At 38.8% G+C, this 26,884-nt stretch overlaps 1 long non-coding RNA gene across 4 annotated transcripts in view; it reads right to left on the bottom strand.

The window, feature by feature from the left end:
• The window catches only part of LOC116570288, a 432,758-nt gene that overhangs the window by 380,008 nt on the left and 25,866 nt on the right, over positions 1–26,884 (bottom strand). The window contains exon 5 of one of the 4 annotated variants that reach the window (XR_004277371.1): positions 1,198–4,098. The exons of the other annotated variants lie outside the window; for them this stretch is intronic. This is a non-coding gene — a long non-coding RNA (uncharacterized LOC116570288). Of the gene's footprint in view, positions 1–1,197; positions 4,099–26,884 lie in introns of those variants that run through there. 4 annotated transcript variants of the gene reach the window in all.

Raw genomic sequence — 26,884 nt, forward strand, 5'->3', positions numbered from 1 at the left:
AAAACATCTAATCTGGTAATATTCTTAATTATTTTGGTTCCAAACCCCATGAAGTCCTCTCATTTTCATGAAGGGCTTTGAAAAGGATATGGTCAATGATACTTAATGATTATCATTACATTCAAGATGCACCCAATCCATAAATGAGCATAAACAGACTACACATATATCCAAAGAAGAAAATGGTATGCCATGCTAAATTCTATCAAAATGGAGCAAATTTTACTTGAAAGTTTATTATGAAATATTTAGTGTTTCCACCTATAAAACAGGGTGATCTCCACTTAATGATATGTAATTTTTGTTTTTTTACAAGACAAATTTACATTACTCCGCGTACAGAGAGTTAATAGCTAGGTCCACTGGTTTCCAAAAAAAAAGAAAGAAAGTTAACTTTCATGTTTATTGAGTCCCTACTGCATACACCAGGCACAGCTGACGAGCTCTTTTAATCCTCACACATTCCCTAGGAGGTAGATATTCCAATACCCACTTCACAGATGATGAAACTGAAGCTCTAAGACTTGCCCGTGATGTGATAACAGGTAGGTGGTGGAACAGAGGATAAACTCAGACCCATCCCATCTGATTCCGAAGTCATGTTCCAAAAGACTCTCTAGCAATGGTTTTTGAACTGTGTTTCAGTGTTTTAAGTTCATCAATTGTTTGATTTGAATTTTTAAACAGATTGTAAGATATTTTAAAACTAGGGGGACTGGGTGGCTCAGTTGGTTAAGCGTTTGACTTCAGCTCAGGTCATGCTATCAAGGTCCCGGGATCGAGCCCTGAGGTTGGTTCCGTGGTCCTCAAGGAGTTTGCTTATCCCTTTTCCTCTGCCTCTCCCCTGCTCATTCTCTCTTTTTCTCTCTCTCTCAAGTAAATAAGTCTTTAAATAAGATATTTTTAAAACTATGATAAAAACAAGTATAATTTAAGTGTTGTATACTCAGTGATAACCCTCTGAGACTACCAGGATATTACCTAGTTTTCTCATTGACTGACTTTAGGATAGACTATGTTTATATAATATGTAACATATACTCATACTATAAAAATACTGCTTTTATCAATTCCATGTATTGAATTTTGTATTGAATTTTGTATAGAATTTGCTTGGTTAAGGGTTAAACACACACAGACACACACACCCCCGTTTGAACATTGCTGCTCTAGGGCATACTTTCTCAAGGCAGGGTGGCAATATAACTCCCAAGGAGTGAAATTTGGTTCTTGAGGGCCAAAAAAATCTTATGAACTCAAGTGGTTTTTCCATTGAGTATATAAACTAGTAACTGTTATTTCTGTGGTATTAAGATCTCAACACGGGAGGGGGGTATTAGGGAAAAAAAAGGTCTCAAAAGATTCTTTATGGGACAGATAATGAAAAAAAAAAAAAAGCTTGAGCAACACTGCTCTAGGGTATTAAGAATTTCAGAGAACTTGAAACAGAAGAGGGATAGCTTGGTCCTTATTCAGCTTGAGCAGGCCATCTAACTTGAATGGTAACTGCAAGGAGTTCTCCTTGGAGAATAAACCTGGCTTGTTCACAATTTTAGGATTTTCTATCCATAAAAGACTTTTATGAGCCCCAGTCCTTTGCTTCTGAGAGAAGACTTAGGAACCTGAGCCAGCTGCCTCATTTCACAGAAGGCAGCACTGAGGTCTGCAGCAGCAAAGGGTTTTCCCAAGGACATAGAACTCTTTGCAGCAGCTGGAGCGCAAACCCAGGATGGCACCCTACATGGGGTAGGCGCTCAGAACGTGTCGGGGGGTGAACAAAAGGATGAACAGTTTCAATCTAACACGCATCATTGGGAAGATCAGATATAAGAATTTCTTTCTTTAACCAACTGTATGCAGACTACCCATTCCAGGTCACCAATTGATAGAGAAAAAGAAAAAAAGGGGGGGGGACCCCACTGCCTCCACATCCCTGGTGACTGGAGTCCTCTGGGTGTCACCTCCCACCTCACAGCCCCAGCTGAGGTGAAAAGTGTCTGCAGACAATGCAAGAGAGTTCTTCCTCAAGCTGACCCAACCGCCCATCTTTCCTTTGTTTGTTTTTCTTTCTTTTAAGCTCTGACAATACTCCTAGCGTAGTGCCATCTGCTGAAGCAGGATGAACAGGTAGCTTTAAAATGATGATAGCTCTGGGAAATGATAATCACTAGGTCATAGAAAGCTGCACTGCAGTGTATAAATAAGATAAGTAAAAGTGCTGAGGATTGCATGTTTGCTTTAATAAAATGTGTTTTCCCTTTTTGTGAAGAATGCCTTTCTCGAATGCCTGGGGAGAGACACTGAACTATAGACTAGAAACACACAGACGGTTCCAGAATCTGGCAATGAGGGTGGGATCAGAGGGGAGAGGGATGAAATATTACTTACTTACTGAGACACAAAAGGAAAAAGAGTTGGACCAGAGCCTTTGTGTTGAATTGCTGAAGCAATGGAATGAGATCAGAACTTCCAGGTCTGATTCCAAGGCTCCCTTTGGTAAAGGCAACGCGCTGCAGTGAAGGGCAGGGGCTTGGGTTACAGCACAGCTCTCCACTCACCGCGTGACCTTGGGACACTCAATCTCTCTGCATCTTGATTTTCTCCTATGTGAAAAGGGGATACTATCTCACAGGGATAGCCTGAGTTTACACTAGAAAATGTACATAAAGAACCAACCAGAACAGCTGACAGACCTCTGGCATTGAATAAATGATAGTAGTGATGATAAGGATGCAGAGGCTTAAGGTGAGGACAGTGGTGGGTGAGGACGATGAGGAGACACGGGCCTTTGCTAGAAAGTAGCTACATGTACACACTGAATCCTGGATACTGTAAGCAGAAGTTACCATGCCCTGTGAGGTACGCCACCGGAATAGATGATTCATAGAGCAAGAATTCTCTCTGCAAAATACTTCAGTGAGCAAGAAAGAAGCCTTCAAAAGCATGGGCAGCTTCTGAATTTCACCAGGTATGTTCTCTTCCTACAAAGCATTTTTACTTACATTCTTTCGTTTTACCCCCACACCAGCAAGATGAGGTTGCCGGGGAAGGCACAAGATGCCCATTTAACAGATGAGAAAACCTGAGGTCTCAGGAGGCTTCAGTCATTTGGTCACTAGCTCAGTGTTTCACAGAGAGCTGGTACCCAGACCAAAAAGCCTGGCTGTCTGCTTCTTATCCCAATGGTACACTGAGCTATTTTAAAATGTCCACCTGGAAACAAATGAGGAACTTAGGTAAGGCAAGTGCATCTGTGCTCTCTCTGCATCCTAATGTGTAGTCGCCTCTCTCCTACCATAGCTCTTCCCCAAGTCAGCATGGCACTCTCTTTAGTCAACTCCTTGCCTCTGTCCTCCCTTCCTGACCCCAAGCAGAAAACCCAGGAGAGACTAAGGAAAGAAACCTTCCTCTTGAGAACCGATACTGTGAGATGTCTATCAAACCAGATACACAAAGGGCATCATCTGCCCATTGTGTGACTGCCAGGGGAACAGGACTGAGAAAACTCTGGAAGGCTTTGCTATACCCCAGTGACCAGAAGAGAGTGGACTCCCGTCTGCACAATGTCAACCCCGCTGAGGGTGCTCCCCTTCTCTCCTTTCCAACAGAACTCTGAGCACATATGTGGCAGATCCTCCTCACAGCGGTCCTACGAGGACCGTGGGGCAGCAACCTTTCTTCACTTATAAGACTGAAAAACCACAAACAAGGCACATACATACCACCGTATGCAGAAACCTACAACTTATTAATTGGAAATCTAGGTCTTCAACAGATTTCTTCACTCCAGTTCCATCTCCTTGGAACTCTAATGAGAAAATCCAATTCAAATCTTCTTAAACAATAAGGTGATTTTTTTTTTTCCTCTTCTTTTTGTCCATTTACATAATTAAGTAGTTCAGAGATAAATCGGGTTTTAGATCCCAGGGTAAAGCTGGAGTTAGCTGTCCCCCGTGGCAACCCCCTAGCACCTCCAAGTTCTTGTCTTGTGGTAGAAGACTTGGATCCTGACATCACCAGCTTCCATGTTCCACTGCAGGTAGCAAGCTTTGCTATGACTGGGCAAACTTAAATCATATGTCCATCCCTGAACCAATCCTAACAGGCAGAAGGAAAGGATACTTTGGTTAGTTTAGGCTACTAGGAGCCTGCCACTAGAGTCAGGGGCAAGGTCAATCCTACCCAGTCTACATGAATGACTACATTGGAGAGGTACTTTCTCAAAGATAATTCAAGAAAATTCTCCTTCCTTAACAGGAAGGAGAGATCTTGGAAACTGGGCAGGAACCCCATAATGACATCTAATCTTTTATTCGACAAATATTCTGTGAATTCCTTTTGTGTGTAGGAGGTCAATTTTAATGAAGGAAAGACCAGTGTCTGCCCAGGCAGAACTCAGTCTGAAGGTATCGGAGTCAGATGGTAGAGAGTAGGTGCCTTCGAGGCTGACAGTATCTTTGACCACTCCCCCATCTTGGCCTCTAACAAACTCAAACTGCTCTTTTTCCCAGTCTCAGCCAGGCTGGTGAGAGACACACAACACAGTGGTGAATTCAAACTGTTTTCCATTTGCGACCAGAATCACAGAATTGGGTCTTATACCATAGAAAGGGCAGGGCTGTACAGCAATGAAGAGCACAGGCTCTGGCGTCCTTCTGCCTGACTCTGAATCCTGAGTCAGCTACTCCCCAGCTGTGTGATTCTGGGCAAGTGATAGGACCTCTCTGTACTTCAGGTTCTTTGCCTACAAAACAGTAATAATTAGAGTCCTCTAAGAATATTTTGAGATCCAACTGAGTTCTTAATACAGGGGTCTGTCACCTTTTTCTGTAAAAGACCAGAACAGTAAATATTTTAGGCATGGTAGCCATACAGTCCCTGTGGAGACTCCCCAACCCTGCAGTGATCTGTGAAAGCAGCAAAAGATGATACATCAACAAATGAGCACAACTGTATCCCAGTAAAATTTTGTCTACAAAAACAGTTGGCACCTGGATTTGCCTGGCACTAAGAGCCAATATGGTAACTACCTTTAGAAACTTTTAGAATAGCTTTTTTTTTCTTTTTCTTTTTTTTTTAATTTTTTATTTTTTATAAACATATATTTTTATCCCCAGGGTATTTTTTTTCTTTTTATTTTTTTTTAATTTTTTATTTTTTATAAACATATATTTTTAGAATAGCTTTTAACCTCATTATTCTCTTTCACATACCGTCCCTCCCTCTCAATGGACTCTGCCCACCTTTCTTTGACAATGCTGACTGCAGATTTATTATTACAAATATATACACATTAGCTGTTTGTCTTTATTTATTGACTTAGTGACGCAGAAGATCAAGAAAACTCTCCACTCCTTTAATTGGTTTACCCTTCGCATGTTTGAATTGTCTTGTCCCTGTGACTTAAAGGAGAAACACTCAGCAAAAACCTCGGCATGTTGCACATGACCTAGTGCCCGGATGATGCATCGCAAGTAAAGAATAATAACTGTTATTATTTGTTATAAATAAGCTCTCAGCCTCATTAGTGAATGTTCACTTGCAGACACTTAACTCCCATCAAAATGATTTCCTTATGTTATAAGCCACCCCTCAAGTTTCCTCCTCTACACCCCACTGCAGGTCCAGAAATCACCGCTCAGATTCCATGGTGCTCAGTCATGCTGAGTATGTCTCAAGAGACACAAAAACAACACTGGAGTTAAAAGTTAATCCTTCCTGCTGGGTTAATAATTAGGTAAAACCAGTTTGAAGCAAGAGGGAAAGCAGTGCGTCTGGAGTTCAGGATGAATTAGTGAGGAAAGAGGCAAAATAAGGAATTACAGAGTTGGACTACAACTGCCAAGAACTCCACTTTCTGCTGGGCAGAAAGGGAAGGGGACGATAAAAACCCATTTAGGAGCCTTAACTTATAATCAGCAGGGAATCCTCGAACTCAGAATCAGATTCCTGTCTATCAGAAGGATTTTGAGCAAAACCAAATGAGTAACACTGCTGTTTATCAGTGAAACAGAGACCACTTAAAACTTGACAAATTATAAAATGTCTCCCCCTTAGCACTTCTAGTGGCAGCTCACTATATTTTATACCAAAGCATCTTCTAAATTCAGCATCATCCCCCAAATCTGTATGATAAAAGAGAAACTCTGTTTCATTTGTTCATTTTGTGAGGAGGGCTACAACCCCAATCAGTAGGCCCCAGTCAATAGGCACATTACCCAGAATGCCAAGTGACAACCCTGGGAAAATCTAGGAGGAAAAGCAAAGCTAACAACTTCTCGGGCACAAAAACATACTGTCACACTGAGTTTCAGTAGAGAGGTACGTTGTTGAGCCCATTCATGACCCTTGATTTTGTTACTAGGAAAGGAATCAGTGGAGATGAGCATATTCTGTGTATCAGGGTAAAAATGTACCCAGATCTCTAGGAATTCTCCCACTCATTGTATTGCTGGGTACAGACCTGGACATAGACCCAAAGGTCCTCGGTTAGTCTGAAATATACCACGGCCAAAATTAAGTTTGTAAAGGATGAAATGCCCCAGATTTGTTGGCCATGCTGCTGGTGCCACCTGCAGCCTGCTAACCTGGGAGACACACACTCAGTTAGCCATACAACCTCAGCCCCTTTCTACACTTTCTCTACAAAGGGAGCTCCTACCATTATCCAAATACATACAGCCTCTGCCATCCATCCATTTCCCTGGCACCAGAACTGAGAACTTCAGTGAAAGGAGCTAAGAAATCACAAAAGTCCCAAGAGCCTAGATTAAACTGCATGAGATTTAAAGTAAGATCAGGTCAGGTGTCACTTTCAAGGCTGCCGTTATTAACCAGAGGACCTGGGGCAAGTTATCACAGTTTCTTCAACTGTAAAACAGTAATAGTGGCATCTACCTCCAAGTATTGCTGAATGAACTGAAGAAATATACTATATCTTAGGGACTCAAGAGAGAAATTTTTTTTTTTTGAAATATAAGTTACATACGCTTGAAGTGTAATTTCTCCCTAACTCTTTATCTCTATGATATGCTGTCTGCTCCTCCCTGTGCTGGTACAATCTTTTGGTCATCTCAGGAACCACAGCGAAGGCAAGGATGCAGAAGACACAAGAAGAAGGAAGAGGACAAATAAAAGGAGAAGAAGAAAGTAAGGACCAACAGGTAACACCTACTGCACTTACAAAGTGCCAGACATTGGTCTAAACTGTTCATCTTTATTAACTCATTTAGTATTCATAAGGCAGTATCATAATTATACCCACTGTACAGATATATGGGATTTGTCCAAAGCTACACAGGCAGTTCCAGAGCCCAGATGCAAACCCAGGCACAATGGCCCCAGAATGTGCATTAGTGGTAACTGTTTATAGGACCCAAAGAAGCAAACGCAACCTATTCAATTAAAAACATCAGAGAGCTGTAAGGCATAGGTGCTCCTGTTTATACTACTGGCACTAGAACATAATTTTGAATATAAAAAAGGTAACCCGTGGGCTTAAGGATACTCTCCTGACATGAAGAATGCAGAAATGGCTGTGCTAATACATTCACTAGTTCAGAAATGTGCCCAGGACTTGCACCTGCTGCCGCCTGTGTCTCTGCTGACCAACGTGTTCCACATCATTGTGCAAACTGAGGAAGCTTAGTTGCACGTTAGTTCCTGCCTTCCCTCCTACAACCTCTTTAGTCTTTATCATCAGTGAGATGTACGGTACAGTGTTCTTATTGCTTGAGTGGTACCTATGAATTCTGAAGGAGACGTATAAAAAGGACAGCTCAAACATCTTCACTGTAACCCTTGAGGGTAGAAAGATAGACACCCTAACCAAGAACAGAGGGAGATTTGGTTCAGATGTCAGGTTCCCCACGTTCCCTCATAGAGAAAATTTGTTGTTGTTGTTGTTACAAGTGTATGGGTTAAAAACAAGTACATTTTCAGGTGTTCAGCAATCTTCCAATCTGAAAAACCCCAGAGAATTTAAATACACTCTAAGGTTAACAAGCTATGACCAAAATGCTAGCTTCTGTATCAATTCTATGGTACAAATACTATGCATTCAAAAAGTACTGAGGATAGAAAACTGCAAGGATGGCACAAAAGAAGCCTCCCACTTCTAGAGACAGCCACAGAAATCTTAGAGGAATAGACCAGTAAAGCCCAACACTTCCTCCTTAGGAATAAGGACAGAATGAATGGAAAATTTGGGTACAATCTTTTGGTCATCACAAAAGTCCCAAGAGCCTAGGAAAAGGGCAGGATACAGGCGTTTGCACTGCAGCACAGGTGGGAATGATTCAGGGTAGAGGAGAGAATTGAAGAAGTGGAGGGGATTCTGTTAAATGAGAGAAGGACCAAAATCAGCCCGGTTATTCTTCTCTTGACCTTCCATGTTCCTGTACCCTCTGGGGTTTTCAAAAATACAAAATGGACTCTTAAGACATCAGTGAGTCTAAGCATGATAGTTGAGATTCTTGTATACCTCCAAATTCATCAGAGAACTCTAAGACTTCCCTGGGTTAAAATTTTTGGTTATGCTGCTGAGGCATCTCAATAGCTTCAACATGACCAAGAGCTGTGAAAGCCACAGTAAGCAAACCAGCCACCTAGAAGTGTGGATTCCAGGTAATTCAAAGCCAATTGCCAAGGGCAATAAGGGAGGCTTATATATGTGAATTAAATGCGAACTACTTTCTTCTTCTGCCCTCTCTCCCTCCCTCCTCCACATCTATCTCCCTCTCCCCCTCACTCAACCCACCCACTTGCTCTGGGGGAAGCCATGTTGTCAGCAACCCTACAGTGAGGTCCATGTGGCAAGGAATGGAAGCCTCCTGCCAAAAGCCTCCTGCCAACTGTGAGTGAACTTAGATATAGCTTTTCCAGGCCAGTCAAGTCTTAAGCACTGCAGCCTTGTCTGACAGCTTGATTGCAACCTCATGAGAGACTGAGTCAGAAACATCCATCTAAGTAGCTCCCAAATTCCTAACCCTCAGAATCCATGTGAAATAATAAAGGTTGCTGATTTTTAGTTACCAAGGGCTTGGGTATTTTTTTTTTTTACACAATTGATAACTAACACAAATACTTGCTTATATAGCTGAACTTAGTGGTATGTCTACTTCCAAAACCTATGCCCTTACTATTATGCCTTTCTGCCAAGTCTACAGTAGTTCTACACTCCATAACTAAAGGCTTCTGTTCTGGTTTTGAAAGAAACAAATCCAGTCAAGCTAGCTCAAGTAAAGTGAGAATCAATGCAAGAAGCATGAAACAAATCACAGACCTCCAAGCATAGGTAAAAAGCACAAAATTTTACTGTTAACAAGAAGTGTCCAACAATTTATCCACCCATGAATAACATCTATAAATGCTGGTGGTGGGGGGAAACCTTGCGAGCTCCAGGAACTTTAAAAAAAAAAAAAAAAGCAAGCATATTTTGGAAGGCAGTCAAAATTGTAGCAAGAAACCAACCAAAATTGTAGCAAGAAACGTGAGTTTCAGTTTTTTCAGGTATGACTGGAGGGCAGCCAGAATTATGGCTGAAATTTCAAGAGAAAGTCTGCTACTATTCTGGCTAGAGGAGCCAGCTGAAAAAGCCCAGGGAAACTGTACAACCAGAGAATAAGGAGAGAAAAGAGCCAAGAAAAAAACATACCAAATTCTGTGCTTAAACTCAGCCTAAACTTCTGTCTGACGCCTGAACCACATGTGAGCTGGGCTAATGAAAATCCGCTAGTAGTTAAGGCTTCCAGAACTAATATCAGGTCTTAAATTCCACTCTCATTGACATTACAATTTTCAATTTAAGTCAAACCAGGTCTGTTGCCAACTAAAAGAAAACATCAATACTCTCTGGAGCAATATAGCAAAATCCAGAGTCTCTGCAATATTCACAGTGTCCTCCAGGATATAATGTAAAAACACTCAACATAAGAAAAATGTAACAATCTCAAGGGAACATGTAAACAATAGATGCCAACTCCAAGATGGTCCATATATTGGTTTATGAGAGAAGAATTTTAAAATAGCTATTGTAAGTATACTCAATGAGGTCAAAGAAAATACACTCATAATGAATAGTAGAAACTTCAGCAGAGAAATAGAAAATGTTGTTTAAATGGAAATTTTAGAACTGAAACATAGAACATCTGAAATTAGAAGTGCAATAGATGGGCCTAATGGCAAAATTGAAATGAAAGGAAACAGTCATTAAATTTGACAATGAATCAGTAGAAATCACCCAATTTCAATAAGAGAGTTGAAACAAAAATTAAAACATAGCAGAACTTCAGGGACCTGTGAAATAACTTCAAATATATCACAGAAAAAGAATAGAGCAGGAAAAAATTTTAAAGGAAAAAAAAATACCAAAAACCATCCCACATTTTTACAAGACATAAATTTGTAGATTCAGGAAGCTCAACAGATCTCAAGTAGGATTAATTTGAAGAAATCCATGCCGCAACACATTATATTCAAACTACTAACCAGCAAACATTACGAGAAAAATTTTACAGCAGGAAAACTACATAGGAAAACAAAAGAAAAGCTATTATAGACTTTTCACCAGAAACCATGAACGCCAGGAGACAGTGGAAACATCTTTCATCATTAGAAAATAACTGCTAATGTGAAATTTCAAATTAAGTAAAACATCCATCAAAAGTATCAGTGAAGTAAAGATATTTTTAGATTAAAAAAAACAAAAAAACAGGGAATCTGTCACCACCAGACCTGTAGTAAATTACATTAGGGGGGAAAATTAAATAAATAAGTAAATAAAGATAGATAGATAGATGGATGAATAAGGGAAATTATAACAAAGGGAATATTGGACTCCTAGGAATGAAGGGAGAGTATCATATACAAGCAATAAATATACAGGTAAACAGAAAATACTTCTAATTACTGTAGAATACATATGACTGTTCACAGCAAAGAGTATATAGCATTGCCCTGTGGGATTTATAATGCATGTAGGTAAGATATATACAACAACTATAACTTGGAGAATGGTAGGATAGACAATAAATGGACCTATACATTACAATACTCTTCTTTTTATTACTTAACACTACATAGACTGTGAAAAGTAAAGAATGGACAGACCAAACATTTTTTTTTAAATGACTGGGAGTATAACTTTAAACCAACAAATGTACTGAAATGATAAAGAAAATACTAAAATAATCCCAAAAGAAGGCAGAATTGGGGGAAGGAGGGAGAGGGACTAAAACACACACACACACACACACACACACACACACACAGAATAAAATGGTAGACCTAAATCCAGCCATATCAACAATTATATTAAATATTAATGGGCTAAACATTCCAATTAAAAGACACAAATCAGAATGAAAAAAAAATCAAGACCCAATTAAAATGCTATCCGTAAGAGACACATTTTTAAATATAAATGTTTAAAACTAAATGGAAAAAAAAAAAAGACCATGCAAAAAGAATGAGCAGAGTAAAGCTGAAATGCCTATAATAGCACAGATAAAACAGATCTCAAATACATCTCTTAAGAAAAATAATGAAGAACATTTCATAATAAAAGGGCCAATTCATCAGAAAAAGCATAAACATCAGAAATGTGCATTTGCCCAATAACAAAGCCTTAAAATATGTGAGTTAAAAACTGACAACATGAAAAGAAGACATAGATGATGCTATAATCAGAGTGAGAAAATTTAACACCCCCCTTTCACCAAGTGATAGAAAGGCAAAAACAAGTAAATATATAGAACAGAATAACGGGGCATATCATTGTTTTATGCCTAATTCATATTTATAAATCTTTACGCCAGCAACTTCACAATACACATTGTTTTCAAGTGCATGTAGTAAATTCACCAGGATAAACTGTATTTTAAACCATAATGCAAGTTTTAGTAAGTTCAAAGGACTGAAGTCACAAAAGAGATGAAATAAAAAATCAATAATAATAATATAGCTAGGATGATCACAAATTGTTAGAAATTAAACAATAGTCCTTGCAATAACCCAAAGGCAAAGAAGACCTCACAGAAGAATTAGAAAAAATATATGAAACTGAATGATAATGAAAATACAACATATAGATATTTGTGAGGTACAGCTAAAGCAGTAGTTAGAGGGGAAATTATGGTTTTAAATATTTGGAGAACAGGAAACATCTACAATTAATAATCTCAACAATCTTAAAAAAAGGGGAAGTAAACCAAAGCAAGTAAAAGGAAGGAAATATAAAATTAAGAGCAAAAAACAACAAAATAGAAAACAAACAATAAACACAATTAATAAAACCAAAATCATGTTCTTTGAGAAGGATAAACCAAATTCCAAAAGCTGTAGCTGGACTGAGCTAGAAGTGGAGTGGGGAAGAAGACACAAATGACCAATATTAGAAATAAAAAAGAGGTTATAACTATATAGATACTACAGATATTAAGAATTACAAAAAAGCTTTATGTCAAAAAATTGACAACTTAATAAAATAAATGTATTCCTTGAAAGCTAGCAAAGTACAATCAAGAAGAAATGGATAACTTGACAGCTATTAAGGAAGTGAGTCTTTGCTAAAAATCCATCCTATAAAGAAAATCTCTAGACATTCTAGTGACTTCTACCAGACATATAAGGAAGAAAATCATACTGATTATACAAAAACTCCTCCAGAAAATAGGGGAGAAGAGTGACATTATCCTGATGCTAATCCATACTGAGATATTACAACAAAAGAAAACTATAAATCCATATCCTTCATTAACATAGATGTAAAAACTCTTAAACTTTCAGCAAAACAAATCCAGCAATATATCAAAAATATACTTTGACCAAGTGAAGTGTATGCCAGTAATGCAAGGCTGTTTTAACATTTAAAAAGAAACCAATGCAATTCAGCGTATTAAAAAATAAAAGGAGAAAATCACATGCAGAAAAAAAAAAATCACTTGACAGAATTCTACACCCATTCATGGTAAAAAATTCTCAGAGGCAAACTATGAATAGAAGGAAACTTCCTCTATGTGGCAAAGAACATCTAGGAAAAAACTTAAAGCCAAAATCTTATTTATTATGAGATAATGAATTATTTCCTTACTTAAGATGAGGAAGAAAGTAAGGAAGCCTGCTCTCACTATTTCCATTCAGCACTGCTGGTGCTAGCAATTGCAATAGAGAAATGAAAAATAATACAGTTCAGAAAGGAAGAAATACAACTATCTCTATTTGCAAATGATATGTTTATTTATGTAGAAAATATTCAGGAAGATACAAAATGAATACTGGAACTAATGAGTGACTATAGTGAGATCTCAGGATGTGGAATTAAAACTTTAAAATCAAAATTAAAGGGGTGCCTGGGTGGCTCAGTTGTTAAGTGTCTGCCTTCAGCTCAGGTCATAATCCCAGGGTCCTGGGATCAAGCCTCACATTAGGTTCCCTGCTTAGCAGGAAGCCTGCTTTCTCCCTCTCCCACTCCCCATGCTTGTGTTCCCTCTCTCACTGTGTCTCTCTCTGTCAAATAAATCTTTTTTAAAAATTAAATAAATAAATAAATACTAAAAATCAAAAAACTGAAAACCTGAAAATCAAGATTAATGAATTTTATACCAGCAGCAAACTGGGACACATTTTTAATTTCATTTATAATAGCACCAAAAAAGGACAGTATCCAACAAAAGCCATACAGGATATCTATACCAAGAAATACAGATACTGCTGAGATAAACTAATTTAAGATCTCAATAAAAGGAGACATAGACAATGTTAAAGGGTTAGATAACTCAATATAATTAAGATGTCTCTCTCCAAATTTACCTACAATTTCAACAATGCCAATTTAAATTCCAGCAAGACTTTAAATATAAAATTAGAAGGTGATTATAAAATTTATATATATATATTCATATATTTAAGTATATACTATTATATATCTAAATATACATAAATCAATGACAGAATATAAAAAGCATCTTAAGATTTTATTTATTTGTCAGAGAGAGAGAGGGAGCACAGGCAAACAGAATGGCAGGCAGAGGCAGAGGGAGAAGCAGGCTCCCTGCTGAGCAAGGAGGCCGATGTGGGACTCGATCCCAGGACGCTGGGATCATGACCTGAGCTGAAGGTAGCTGCTTAACCAACTGAGTCACCCAGGCGTCCCTAAAAAGCATTTTTGAAAAAGAACAAAGTTGGCACTCTTACACTATCTGATTTTTGGATTTACTCTAAATACACAGTCATCAAGACAGTAATGGCAAAAGAATAGACATACAGATCAATTTGTATAGAATATGGAATCAAGAACAAGTTTCATCCACATAGGTCAATTTTCAACAAAAATCTTGTGATAATTTAACGAAGAAGGAAAATTTACCAACCTGCTGGAACAACTAGATATGTATAAGCAGAAAAATATACATTGACTCTTACCTAACACCATGAACAAAAATTAATCAAAACTGTCCATAGACCTAAATGTGATACAAATAAAAAAGAAACAAAAGAAAAGATAACTGCAGCCCTGGGGTGGGTCATTATTTAGCACAAACTCCACAAATTATTAAAATAAATCAGTAAATTGGATCTCAAAATTTACAACTTTTGCTCACCAAAAGATAGTCCGTAAGATATGAAGAGATCAGCCACAGACTGGTAGAATATATCTCAATATGAGAAAGGACTAGTATTTGAACTACATAAAGAACTCTAACAATTCAATAGTAAGAATTAAAGTGTGGACAAAAAGCTTGAATAGACACTTCAAAAAAGAAGATGAACAAATAGTCCACACATGAGGAACAAACGGCTCAAATCACAACTAATCAGCGAAACCAACTTAAAACCAATAATATCCGGTGTCTGGAGGCAGCAATGACAGGTGGAAGCCATGGCACCTCTGCTTACCAAAGACCATACATAGTGAATGCTCCCTGCGCAGTTCTGTGCTGTGATTTTGACAAGACCCCCGCGCCAAGCCCTCTTTAGGCCCAGTTCTCCAACACACACACTCTACCCCAGCAATTTCATCAACTACCCAATATCTTTTCCATAAGCTCTTTCTACTGAAATTTCCCAAAGTCCATTTCTTTTACATTAAATTAAGAACTGTGTCTGACTCAAACAGCTGCTTTCCAAAAATTTACTTCAAAGACTAAATGCAGATGGCACTCATTTTCATTTTTAATTAGGCTCAAGGAAATAAGGACACCATTAAGCAAGTAAGTTGACAGTATCCAGTGTCAGAGGCAGTCAAAAGACAGGTGGGTGAAATATAGGCAGAGACATAAAGATAAGCTTGAGGAGATGAGAAAGAAACTAAAAATGAAGTAACAGAACCAAAACATATAGAAGAAGCAGAAAATGTAATGGTTGACATTTTAGAGAAATCAAATTTGTGGCATGAATACAGATTTCAAAAGTCCTTCAAGAATGCAAAGGACAGAAAAGGAAACAAAAAGAGAGAAGATGGATAGATACCCAGGATAGGGACCAGAAATGAAATCCGCAGACAAAGCACACTTCTAAAAATAAGACCAAAACAAATGAAAAAGCAGCAAAAAAAAAAAAAAAAAAAAAAAAAAAAAAAAAAAAATCAAAAATACAAGAGGGGTAAAAGAAAAAAACTCTGCAACATTGAAGAAAAATTTTATCTACTGAACAAAAGGATTAAGTATTAGTCAAAATTTAAAAAAAAAAACAACAGCTGGGAGGGTGGGGGCGGGGAATCAATTGTCAGACAGGTAATACAGTGTGAAATGTTAATAAAATCCCAGCCAATAGCTTAAGTGGACTTTTACTGAAATTTGTCAAAATAACTCTAAAGTTCATCCAAAATATAAAACTGATAAAAATGACTAAAAAGTTTAGAGAAGGAAAGATAATGAAATAGCACCTGTCAATAGTAAACCTACCATAGTAAAACATACCGTACAGCTACAGTGATCACAAACAGTAGGATACTGTTTTTTAAAAATCAGAGAAATATAAATGAAATTCCAGAAGTAAAAGTCTAGTGTGTTAAAAAAAAAAAAATTAGGGAATGATAATAACAGCATCACAGGTAAGTAGGAAAACAAAGGATTAGTCAAGAAATTGACCAGGTTTAGGGGGAAAAATCCAATTAGATCTTTTATCATACCTTATAAAAAATCAAATTCAGATGGATAAAAGAGATAAAAGTAAAAAATGAACCCAGAAAATATTAAAAAGAAAAATACATTTAAATATGTGTTCTTTAGGGGCTGGAGAAATCTTTTCTATTTTTCTCTAAAAATCAATGGAGGGGGGCACCTGGGTGGCTCATTTGGTTAAGCAGCTGCCTTCAGCTTCACGTCATGATTCTGGGGTCCAGCCCCACATCGGGCTCCCTGCTCAACAGAAAGTCTGCTTCTCTCTCCCCGCTGCCTGCTGCTCTGCTTGTGCTCTTTCTCTCTCTCTGTCAAATAAATAAATAAAATCTTAAAAAAAAAAAAAAAAGGCAATGGAGGCAGTCTCTAGGGGAAATGGGATAAAATACCCATATAGTAATTAAAATCTTACAATGTATATTTTTAAAGAAATAAGATTAAAAGATACCTATAATAAAACTAGGAAAAGATTTAATTCCCTTAATAAAAGCTCTTATAAAAAAAATAATAACTCCCTGTACTCCTGGGGATAAAAATATATGTTTATAAAAAATAAAAATTTTTAAAAATAAATAAATAAATAAATAAATAAAAACTCTTATAAATCCATATAAGAACTCTTACCCAACAGAAATATAGACAAAAGGCACACATAATTAAAAGAAGTAAACTAACTCATTAAGAAATAGAACATTCCCTATCACAAGAAATCAAAGAAATACAAACTTAAAACAATGAAACATTTTTTAATTATCAATCTGACCTTATTATTTCCTTCTTAGCACTCACTGCAATTTATAATTACCTGTTTATCCTATGTCTGCTACTAAACACTGATCTCCTTGAGGGCACGGTCTTTCTAGAACTCTGTTGTTAGCACTGAACCCAATGCTTGGCATGCAGGATGGATCAGTAAATGTTTACTCCATAATTAACAGATTTATTTTTTTCTCTCGTTACTTATTTATTAACAAACACTTTCATAGCACTAAATGCCTGGCATAGTTGTGTGCTATACAAATATCAACACATCATTATCAGAGCAACTTACAAAAGTCTATTTTTATCACCAGTTTACAGACTGAAAAACTAAGGAGCAGATTCATGGGGTAACTAATCCAAAGTCATTCAGCTGGTAAATAATGGAAGGAGGGCTTAAGCCAAGGCACTCTGATTCTAGTCTCCATGCTCCTAAGCACTCTATTCTCAATCCAATATAACATAATATATAATATGGATTAACATATGATCCTTTTCAGCAACTTCATCTGCGATCTCTAGTTATTTCAAGAAAAACTTAGAGAGCATAAATGACTCATGTCATTAGATACAGACCAACAATTCAGCAAATTTTTTAAATGCATTTAGAGCTATCTATTCACTTTATTGTTTCATTTGTTGCACTTGTATCTGTGTATGTGCTTTATTAGTTTTTAATAAATTTATGTTAGAACAGCTTTAGATTGCCAGACAAAGTACGAAGCTAGACCACACACTATTGGTACGGCAAATCTGTACAACTGATTAATACTAATATATAGTTATTAACGAAAATTCGTATTCTGTTCAGATTTCCTTAGTTTTACTAACAGCCTTTTTCTGTTCTAGAACCCCACCCTGTAAGTCCCCGTGTGTCCTTGGGTTCTTCTCGACTACAACAGTTTCTCAGGCTTTCCTTGTTCTTGATGACTATGACGGTTTCAAGTACTGGTCAGGTATTTTGTAAAATGTCCATCTACTGGGATTTGCCTGATGAATGATCATCCACTACTGGGCTTATGGGTTTAGAATATCAGCTTTATTTTTAACAACTACATTCAAGACTGACAAAGGTACACTAAGATGAGCATTCGCCTGTAGTGCCAAAGTTAAAAGTAGGTACACCTTCCCTAGAAATAATTGTAATATGATGGTCCTTAATACAACCAGGTGATTTCATTTCTAGGACTCCTAAAAACATTATCAGAGATGAGGGCAAGGACTGAACTCACTGATCCACACAGAAGGGACATGAGATAAAGAAATCTATGTAAGGCCCATAACTAGGGAAAAAAAAAATCTAGAGGAACTTCTTCAAAAGGTTCACGGTGTTTCTCTCTGGGTAGTGTATTATCTGCTCTAAATTTTCTACATTTTTTAAACTTCCTACAATGAACACATCTTTATCATCAGAGAAAACAATAGGACTTTTTTTTTTTTTAAATAAAGTCATTTAAGTATATATTTTAGCTCTAACTACCCTCTGCAGGCCAGGGCTCATGATGGTGCTAAAATAATGTGCTGTCATTTCCGATATCCACAATGCTTGAACTCTGCCACAGATTGGTCCTGGGACCTGGACCTGAATCCTGTCCAGGACACACAGGCCAGGGGTCTCTCTACCAGAGTTTCTATTTAATAGCTGACATTAGGGCTACTTCCTCTTTACATCTGTGACCTGGTTCATGGAATCCTTGTATTGTTAGGTCCATGGTTTTTTCATTAGTCCCCATAGAATCAAGCCCAAGACCTTTATATCTTGACAATTGTCCCAATATCTGGTCAACCAGTACCTCCCCAACCTTAGATTCCACTACATTCCTTATGGGTTTTGTCTACTAAGTTTTTTGAGGACCAGGTCATCTCTAATTGATCTTGTCTTCACCTTCTCACTTAACAAGTCCTCATCAAATTTGTGATAAATTTTTAAAATCAATTTCCGATATAATCAGACTAATTTCTTCCACCATTGCCCTGAACGCACCTCACTTATTTCTGCTTCTGCACATCTCCCTGTACCACTCCTCCTGCCTGACCTAGTTCTTTGGCCTTCCCTTCCCATTCATGTATATGCTAGCCCTTCGGGTTCTAGCTAATTCTGGGTCTCTCCATTAATTCTCCCCTAGTAATTCAGCCTCCTCTGGTCTCTTCTGATCTCCTAAAGCTCCATTTGTATATTTTGACACACCATCTTATAGTGTCCCCTGCTAATATCAAGTCTAGCTGTATCTAGCCAACATCAATTAGTGGAAAGTTCCAGAATTTGATATAAGAGCTAGGAGTTGCAAACCAAAGGTAAAGACCACCTGGGAGCCTGCAGTCAAGTGATTCATGCTCTTTAGGCCTGTGTTTACTATCTGTAAAATGGGGACTGTACAAAGATCAACACAATACATATTTTTAAAAAAGAAGGCAAAAGAAAGGTAATCTTTATTATTGTTGTTGTTACCATTATTAAGTCCTTTCTCTCCCAAAGAGTTCATAGTTTCCTGATATCCCAAGCACTCCTCTGTACCTTCCAAAACATCTCATCCAATATTTCCCACACATCACATGGACTTTGAAGTCAGAAGACATGCCTTATTACGATATGACCTTAAACAAGTCACTTGACCTCTGAGTTTCTCTGTTAAGTTAGAGTCATATTACCATATTTCCCCTACCAATCTCACACTGTTGTTGGAGGTAACAAACAATGATGCACAAGTAGTTTATAATCTATAAAGCACTCATAACCTGTGAAACGTGATGTTAGATTTAACTATCAAATATACTCAGTATATACCTACAGACTTCAATTACTCTTGGCCTATTTTTGAATTCTGCTTAGTACATTTTACCCCACTAGTCTTCCCAGGAGACACAAAGAAAAGCTCCCTCCCTGAGCTATTCTCATACCAACTCTAACGTATCATACCTAACATCAAACTCTAGTTTCCTTCCTCTTATGGTAATTATGGTTCACACAACTGATCATGTTCTCCTCTGTACCTTGACTCTTCAGAGCCCAGATCCAAACATGCCCACTTCTAGCAGCTATACATGACCTCTGAGTATGCATTCTTATACTAAACATGCTCCTGGCTTCATCTTTTCCTACTACTTAACTTCCCCCTATACTTTCCATTTTCTCTTTTACCTTGTTCCATGTAACTCTAAAAGCCACCCAAATTCCTTCTGAAATGAAAAAGGACAAAATTCTCCAATCAAAGCTCCATTTATTCACTAAAAATAATGGCCTGCTTTCTTATTACAAGTATTAGGATTCCATAGCAACTAGGACAGTCTATGTGGTCATTCATGAGTTCAACAGCAATACAAATGGCTATGGCAGACTTTTCACAAAAATTCACAATGATTTCCTTCCCAGTGTGAATGCAGCTTTTCAATGAGATTTGACAGCAACTCCCACCAAAAACGTGGGAGCGGTTTCCCTACCCCTTGAACCTAGGTAGGGTTTGTGACTTGTTTGAGTAAATAGAAAGCAGTGGAAGAAATGGTATCATGGTTCTGAGACTCAGGAGAATTTGAGAAGTTCTGTTCTCTTAGAATCCAACCCATCCATCAGGTGGACAAGCTAGGTTACCCTACTGGATAATGAAAGACATATTACCCAGTTGTCCACATTTCTCCAGCAAGTCCCGAAAGCAGAGCCACCTAGCTAGATGGAAGTTGATGCAAGACTAAGGCCATCCAAGACCAAAAGAACCACTTGGCTGAGCCTAGCCCTAGGTACTAATGCAGAGAATCATTACCTAAACATATGTTTGTTGTTTTAAACCACTACATCTGGGGAAATTTTGTAAGCAGTAAAAGCCAACTCATATAGTAGCTGAGAACATTCAGAAGGCTGGACAATAACTCAGTCAAAAGGAATTAATCATTTGAGAGTTGTGAATATGAAATAGATATGAAATATAATCAGAATCTTTTTAGGACCATCATCTTGGAATCCACGACTCCATCACATATTGGAGAAAATGAAAGCAACTTATCCTCATGAAAAATGCAGTTCACTCGAAGGAGATAAAAAACAATCATCACCAACCAACATACATCCAATGCAAGATATTAACCACAACCCTCCGCATCATCTAGGGTCCCATTCCCCAGAACCTTCCACACTTCCTGTTACTGCCTTGTTACTCACAAAGCTTGGATTTCAGACACAACAGATGTCAGGCAGAAACCTACTACTACAGGATGATTCCTAGGACCAGAAATTCCAAAGATGCCTGCAATTAACAAGACCCAGACAGGATATACCGAACAGAGGTGGAACAATGCTAAGAGAACAGTCCTTGCACCGAGGCCTAAATCCAGCTCCATTCCTTGCAAGGTTACTTACCAGGCTTGGATTAGGAAACCTAATTCACTTCTGGTGTTTCCACTTACCCTCTCAAAAGGAGGCATGCTTTTCAGTCTTAAAAGTGAGTATTTTGAGACTAGAGGACAAGAGTTTTATTAAGGCACAGTCTATTTTCTTTTTTTTTTTTTTTTTGAGTCAGTTACTTAAACCTACCTGACCTTCGTTATCCTAACGTTTAAAAATGGGTTTAGTAAAATCTCCCCTACAGCACTGTTCTGTATATAAAGCACAGTCTTGACATTCAACAGTAGACATACAGTAGACACTCAATAAACAGAAGCTAGCTAGAAAAATGTTTGGCTTTTCTGTTCAGACCATGTATTTTCTATTAGAATCCTACTGATAGTTCAGTATTAAGAATTCGTGAGTTTTCTGCTATTCCAATAAGACCTTTTTTATTGAGAGTACCTATAACTCAGGAATATTTTATTAGTATTATTAATATTATTGGTAAGCCGCAAAACTCAAAGAGCATAGAAAGTTAAAAGAAAAAAAAACAACAACATAGCTTACTGATTTTTAAGACAACAAAGAAACAAAAGCTCTTCACTTTGCAAATGATGAATATGAGGCTCAGTGATTAAGTGGAAACTCTCAAAGTGAGCCCAGGGTTTTCAAATCTAAGTCTAATTCTTTTTCCACAATCGGATACCATCTTCACCCCAGGAACTTAATATGTGACCATGATAATAACACACACACAGTCCCACATATATGTATCTCCTAAAGGAAATGTTCCCAAGTCATTTCTCATCCATCCTTTTGGCCCGAAATCCAGATTAGCTTTTGTCACTGCCGTATCATCAGGCCGGCTTCACTCAAGACCCACTTACTGTCTGCAAATGTTGCTATAATTAAATCCAAGTGGCCACTGTGAGTTATCATCACATACCCTCTCCAGCCATTAGTCAGATTTTCAGGGCTGCAGTTCTTTCTAAAGAGGTCACTCGCTTCTCTTCCCCCTTGGCTATCCCAGCAGGGTTTTTTTCTTTCCATTTCTTGGGCAAGGAACTTTTAAGCCAAACTCATTTTCAGGCAATGGGCCAACCTTCCCATTTATCCCAGTGACCTTACAGCAGCCAGAAAGTCTCTCGCCAGCATTGCTGCCGAGCTGGGTGGGGAGGGGTGGGTCTCTGAAACAGTAAGTATTTCTTCGGATGCTGAGCAGAGGCCTGGGGGAGGTTTCTAATAGAATTCAGGACTGCTGTCACCGTCCGCACCACCAACATTGGAATCACAGTCACCTTGTGTTTATGCGGCAGAGGACCATACTGCATCTCTCTGGATGTCTACAATAATCCCTCCAGCTCGGGTGAGGAAAACTGTAGAATCTTTGTGGAGATGGGATTGCCAGAATCAGTTCATCCAAACTCCTCACCGTACAGATGAGGACTCTGAGACCAAGAGGGAAAGTGACTAGCCCAAAGTTGGAGTGAATGGCAGAATACACCTAGAGTCAGTTTTCCCATCTGAAGGTCAGTTCAGGAAGCATCTCACTGCTCCTATGATCCCATAAGACTACTCAGCAACTATAATGGAATAGGTCTTGAGGCTGTCCTCTGAGAAACCACCTCACCACCATTTCTAGTCTATATGTCTCACTTGTTGGACCATGCTTCTAGTTCCAGGGATAAGCACATGGCCCAAACCTTGATAATTAGGACACACCCTCCTGCTGGCCACAGTTATCGGTTTGTGGATAATTATATGATCTAAATAAGGCCAAGGAGAATCACCCCTTGTTAGAGGATATCTTTGTCACTATGGGACATGTCACATGTTCAGAAAAGCCCTCCTTAGAATGAATCCAACAGAGTGACATAATTTGAACACCTGGATTCAACCATGCCTGAAGACCTAGACTTTTCAATTACGTGTGTAACTAACTTTTACCTTTTTTTAAAAACAATCTGAATTGTGTTGTCATTTGTGACCAAATGAATCCTGACTAATACACCAACTTTTCTCAATTACTTTCAATCATGAATGAAATTTTAAGACTCCCTTGATGCAACACAGCTTTTAACACCACTGGCAACATGAGCACCCCTTCCCCATCCACTTACACACCTATACCCAATGGACCCCCTAAATGGAATTGCTCCCTGAGTCTTCCCTAGTACTAATCACATTAATAAATTATTACCAGGCACTACTTTTTGCATTATCTCTGACTATACTGCCATTAAAATTCTGTAAAATCCCCATCAGGAAAAATATATATATAAATGAAACAAGAGAGCTTTTATGACTCTGGTTTACCGAATGTAAAATGTCTCAGTGTGAGAAAGTAAGCATCTCACTTCTCCTATCATCATCCCCTTGCCATCATCCCCTCGCCTTGGTGCACACCCACCTCCCATCCAAAGGGCAGTATTAATGATTTACACTCAGACAGGACAACCCACTTAAAACAAACCCTGCTAAAAAGTCCTGACAACATTTTTTACTTGGTACAAAGAGCTGCCCTGAGAAAACCAAATACTATAATTAAAACCCCCTCAGCTGTCCCATCACCTTGGCACTTTGCAAAAGGCCCATCCGCTAGGTGATGGAAAAGATTCTTAGAGAAATTCATAAAGATGCTTCAAGTATCACCAAACAGGCACCATAGGTCATGGAATGGAAGGGGAAATCGCAACCAAACAGAAGAGGAGGAGAAAGAGGAAGAGAACGGTCTACTGAGAAGACAGAGCACCCAGCGCCATCATTCCACTTGCAGGAAAGCTGTTCTAAGAGTTGGCACTCGGGGACGCTAAGAAAGCAGAAGTGTGTCTATGGAAGCAAGTCAGGAAAAGTAGAGCCTTGAATCCTACTATAAACATGCCTGTTTCTCTGTGTGCAGTGTGGTATCAAATGTGACTAAGCCCAAGCCCTTTTTCAAGTCTTGCATCAGAGCCGAAATTATGCTTGATGGGTAGGAAGGAAGGAAGGAAGGAAGGAAGGAAGGAAGGAAGGAAAAAAGAAAGGAAGGAGGATAGGAAGGAAGGAAGGAAGGACAGGTAGATGTAGATATTCCTTCTTAATTCATTTTAGACCCAGATGATACTGACCCTTTTAAAACCACCTGAGAAAATCAGGCATGTGATGGGTTCCAGAAAAAAAAATACATGTCCTTAACTTAAGACAAAAAGCATGCTTAGCCTCAAAACGCATTGCATGCAAATAAGAGAAGAGTCTTAGTGTCAGGACCCAGGCTCACGTTAGAGGAAAACCAAGGAATGAAGGAGAGAGTACACAAATAATTCAGGAGTCCAAGGACAGAATCCACGCCTAGGCTTTAGGCTTACTCCACTCTGTTCAACTTCAGTCATGAAACTTTCATTCATTTTTTAAACACTTACTAAGTTCCTCCAGTGCCCTAATACTGGATTAAGTGTTTGAGCACACAGCGTAACAAACCAGGCGGGGTCCATATTTTCCTCATCATGCTTACTGTCTAAAGGAAAAAACACGTATTAATAAACATTAATGAGGACTGTCCCATTGTTTATTACTGCAAAACCAGCTACTCCAAAGTATAAAGGCTTTTAAAGCATCAACCACTGTACTATACCTAACAACACTGAGGGTCAGGAATTCGGGCAGCATTTAGCTAGGCGGAGCTATCCCACATGGTGTCAATGGATGTCACATGATCATGTTCAACTGGCATATACAATGAAGTCTGGAGGGTCCAAAACAGCTCACAGATATGCCATATGCCTCAGCAGGGATGGCTAGAAGGGTGGGCTCAGCAGGGACAGTTGAATAAGTGCCTCTATAAGGACGCTCTGGCATGGCAGTTGTCAGGGTAGTCAGGACTCCCACTCAGTAGGTTGGGACTCCCAGAAAGTGCTCCAAGACTCAGGAAGCAGAAGCCCACAGTTTATTAAGGTCTGAGCCTGGAAAATCCCTTATCTTCAGCCACATTTGACTAGCAGTCCTAGAGCCAGCCCAGATTCAATGGAAGGTCCCAGGGATCCCACTCTTCCTGATGGAAGAAAGAGTCTGCAGCCATTTTTAGTCTACCACAAATATCTAATTCACGGAGTTGAAAAGTACAATGAAGGGTAGGAACAGGGTGCCATGAGGGGGACAGAGAGAGGAAACCAAACTGAAAGTGGGTGAGCAGGCGGCCGTGGGCTCTCTCTAGCTCAGAGGCATCAGTGGTCAAAGCTATCAGGTGCAGCCTGTCTTGCTCACATGATATCCAATCTTCAACATGAACCTTCCCCCCAAAAGAGAAACGTGCCTTTATCTGTGGGAAAAAATTTTGATACAGTGTTTCGTGCTTTTCTAACTCCCTGGAACATGCTTCAAACATGCTTCAAAACTGAATTCCTTCCATCCTCTGAGGATTGAAAATAATTATATCGCTGAGAATTTAATGATACAGAACAGCAAATTCCGCTCTGAAGTCAAATACAACATCTGTAACAGCACAATAAAATAATAAGCAATCAAGGAGAAAAATTTGTTACTATATATGAATATTTGGCAAGAATAATTTGTCATCTGAACATACAGAATGTTAGATGCTATGGAATGGCAATAATTCACACTCACTTCTTCTAATGAAAGTAAATATTTTAACTTAAAATTTCCAGGTATTTATGTGTATCATAAAAATTCTATAGCTGGTCTATGTGCATGTGTAATACACTCCACTTCCACTCCGCTTCTACTCACTCAGTAAGCATCTACTTTGTGCCAGGTCATCTTACTGTATACCGTCTTCATAGATGAATTCTGCAAAAAGAATTCCTTGCGTGACTCAGCCTGTCCTCCCCTCCCCTCTCCTGCACTGCCACTGCCCGAGTTCAAGACGGCTTCAGCCTTACCCGGACTATTAGAGCGACCTTCCTCCTGTCCTCTCTCTCCAGTACGTGCTCAAATGGCCCCCCAGAGGGATCTTTCAAAAACCAACCCCACAGGGTAACATCCAGCTCCAAAGCCTAATGGGCAAGGCCCTCCACAGGCAGGTTGTAATCACGCTCTGCAGCCTCGTCTCTGTCCGCCCCAGACACTCGGGGGTCCTCGGGGTCTGCAGTGTGTGGCCCCCACACTCACCGCCTTTATTTCTCGCCAGTTTATCCTCCAAGCCTCATCTCAAAACTCGCCTCCTCTAGAGAATTTTCCCCAGGCTCCTGCTCTCAGCTCTGTCACAGCCTAATGACAGCATATTAAACTGTCCACTTTGTCTGTCCCTGACCTCCAGCCTCAGCCTGCGGCTGTATCTTCTTCACCTTTTTATCTCCAGTGACCAGCGGGGCCTGGCCCACCTGCACCATTTGATCAACACTGCGGAATAGCTCCTCCTTTAGACCCCAGATGACCTTCTAGAAGGTTGATTTTTCTGGCTTGAGACAATTTCAGTTTTCTTGAAACATCCAAAAGCCGTGGTGCCAATAGGGATATAGAGAAAAATATATGTATTTTTTAAGTTCACTTCAATTTCTAAATTTTTCTCCTAGTAAGCAGATGACTCTTCTTTATAGTCTGTTATCTGACTCTACATTGACTCTACACTGATGTAATTTGCCTATTTTTTAAGCTCCAAAGCTCAGTTGGTGGGAATTTGCTGGCCAAATCTAATCCCAATATATTTGATCCACCACACTGGCTTTTCAAACAGTCCCTGAAAATGGCTCCTTCT

This window comes from Mustela erminea, chromosome 12 (genome assembly GCF_009829155.1).
Source record: "Mustela erminea isolate mMusErm1 chromosome 12, mMusErm1.Pri, whole genome shotgun sequence".
Lineage (NCBI taxonomy): Eukaryota > Metazoa > Chordata > Mammalia > Carnivora > Mustelidae > Mustela > Mustela erminea.